We start from the raw sequence: 2,903 nt of genomic DNA, 5'->3' as shown, positions 1-2,903 counted from the left end.
CTTCAACAATCGTTTCAATTCTCTCATTCCTGTCATTTTGTTCTAATCCGATGTAAACCACTTTGCATATGAATGCCACAAAATTTACTTTATCAACTAGCAGAGTTCCTTCCTTTACCTTACACTTGTGGGAGGTCTCATGCTGGCCTGTCTGGTGCATCTTATTGTTTCCTGCAACAGGAGGATCAGTACTGTTAACAATGTTACTCCTCTCAGTTTTGTTTTCCTTCGCTACCTGTGCATTATTAACAATCTTAACAGCCTCTGCATATGACACTTTGTTTAGCATCTTATATCTTTGGGCTTCTTTTGCTTGCTTTTGTACCACACAGCCCCCAAAAGCTGCACTGTGGTCTCCTCCACAATTGCAACACTTAATCGGCACATCTTTCCCACACTTTCCAAATGCATGGTCTCCTCCACATCTTGCACATCTTTCTCTACCTTTACACTGTTTCACAGTTTGTCCCATTCTCTGACATTTAAAGCACCTTAGAGCTGGAGGAATGAACTCTCTTACTGTGTAGCAGAAGAGGCCTAGCAGAACTTTTCTTGGAATGTCATGTCCAAAGTCAATAATTACTGACAGCGTTTCCGCTCATTCTCCATTTCTTTTATTAGTAATGCGTTTAGAATCGAGCACTTTACCTCCCTTCAGTTCTGTTTTAATCTCTTCCACTGAGACAGATAGTGGTACTCCAGAAATGACTCCCTAGATGATGTCTAGCCGCTGTGCCAGGAACATGGGTTTTGACTTTTTTACCATCCAGAGTATTCATTTTCAATAGCTCATCTTGTTGCTTCTTACTCATTGCATGTACAAGTATGCGCTTGTTATTCAGGTACTTCGCAAACTTTACTTTGCCAAGATCCTTTTCGAGAGCTTTAGTCACCGTAATAAGGTGAAAATTCTCAACAAATACAATAATCACTTTCCAGTCATTGCTCCCATATTCAGCTCTCGGGCTTCCATCTGCCCTCACTCTCTAAACTGTTTCGTCCGATTCTGCCCCCGAACTGCTTGAGGAGCTAGTCCTCTCCTTTTCTTTTTTCTTTTTCTTTCTTTTGAGATTCGCCACATTCTGCCACTCCATTCCTCCATAATCCCAACCTTCATCCTCACTACCAAAATTCATGATTATTACATTTACGATACAGTTGTTTGTAGTTACCCGCGCTATCAATCCACGTCCTTCTTCTCTGTCCAATCCCTATTCAAGAGAAGGCTGGGACACGGGGTCAAACATAGGGTGATTGCACATGCGCAGTAAAATCTGGTCTGCACTTCCTCAAAGGCTCAGTAGATGGCGTGAGACCGCGGAATAAGGGGGATGTTTGTTTCATGGTCAATTTGTGTTTTAAGTTACATTTGGGAATTTATGAATGATTTGAAAATTTTTGTTTTTGCAATAGAATTTAACTATTATGGCAAAACTGATAATCTGTGCTCTGGCTTAACAGCAAAATATATTGTGATAATATCTAGTGTAACACTGAAGGATGATTCTCAGAATCAAAACCAATGACAGCAGCCCTAGTTCTTTACCAGAGGCATTAGTTAAGGTTAGCTACTTTATTAAGGAATAAAAACAAGGCAAGGCAATTTTATTTATATAGCACCATTCATACACAAGGCAATTCAATGTGCTTTACAAGAGAAATACATTAAAAACAATAGATCATTAAAAACAAGAGCTAAAAGCAAGAAAACAAATAGTTAAAAACAGTGCAGAAAATGCATTTAAAAAGCAAACATGAAGCAAATTAAAATGATACTGAAAAAAGAGCTTATTGACACATTTTGACATATTCCAGTATTCAAATATTCTCAGTTTCATTATTGTCTTGATGTCACACACCACAAAACACAGGAACAATTGCAGGACAAAAATGATTTATTTTGCAGTTTCACACACAAAGAGTCACCACACAAATAACAAATGAACTAAAAGTCTGAGGAAGAGCTTTGTGCTGGAAACATCACACAGCAAAACAAGAGGTGTTTGATCTGGCTCCATTTTGTTGGTTCTGGGATATGTGCATGCATGTCATTTTCACAGCTTATTACTGGACTGTCACTGGTGGCCTGCGTTGAGAGTGAGAATGACAGAGATGCAATTCCAACAACTTCAGGCAGCCGCCGTCCAAAAGTCCAAGCAGACCGCACCAAGCGCACTCCTTGATCGCCTGAGCGGATCCTGCGGTTTTTATCTAGCGCCCCTGCTGTCACCCTCCAGCATCGCAGCTCAAGTTACACTGCGCATGTGCAATCCCCCCATGTTTGACCCCGTGTCTCAGCCTTCTCTTGAATAGTCTTGCCTTGGGGACGGATTCTTCTTCTCTCAATTAATTGGCGGATCGCAAACAACTTCCAGGTGCATACCGCCACCTACTGTACAAGAGTGTGCAACATCATGTCATCCAGCCTGTTTCTCATATCAGCCTCATCAGCCTAGTGTCCTTTAAGAAATGTTAAATGAAATGAAAGAATTCTTAGTTCCTGTTAGTACACGTGCTGCTGCATTCTGAATTAGCTGGAGAGTTTTTAAGGACTTACTAGAGCTACCTGATAATAGAGAGTTACAGTAATCCAGCCTAGAGGTAACAAAAGCGTGGACCAAATTTTCTGCATCTTTTCGGGTCAGGATAGGCCTAATTTTCACAATATTACGCAGATGAAAAAATGCAGTCCGTGAGGTTTGTTTTAAATGAGAATTAAAAGACAAATCTTGATCAAATGTTACTCCGAGGTTTCTTACGGTAGTGCTAGAGGCCAGAGCAATGCCATCTAGAGAAACTATGTCATCAGATAAAGAGTCTCTGAGTTGTCTTGCGCTTGTTTGTAAATATCATGTAACATGACTTGCTTATTGACAGTTTGAACCCCCACTCATATGACCACT

At 40.4% G+C, this 2,903-nt stretch overlaps 1 long non-coding RNA gene across 1 annotated transcript in view; it reads right to left on the bottom strand.

The window, feature by feature from the left end:
- Positions 1 to 1,210, bottom strand: part of LOC126384519 (uncharacterized) — a 13,414-nt gene extending 12,204 nt beyond the window's left edge. The window contains exons 1-2 of the long non-coding RNA XR_007569304.1: positions 1,173 to 1,210; positions 119 to 171 (exon numbers count right to left, since the gene is read on the bottom strand). This is a non-coding gene — a long non-coding RNA (uncharacterized LOC126384519). The remainder of the gene's footprint in view (positions 1 to 118; positions 172 to 1,172) is intronic.
- Positions 1,211 to 2,903: the final 1,693 nt, after the last annotated feature.

This window comes from Epinephelus moara, chromosome 22 (assembly GCF_006386435.1).
Source record: "Epinephelus moara isolate mb chromosome 22, YSFRI_EMoa_1.0, whole genome shotgun sequence".
Lineage (NCBI taxonomy): Eukaryota > Metazoa > Chordata > Actinopteri > Perciformes > Serranidae > Epinephelus > Epinephelus moara.
Note: the sequence above shows the minus strand (reverse complement) of the source record. Positions and strands in the feature narration are given on the sequence as shown.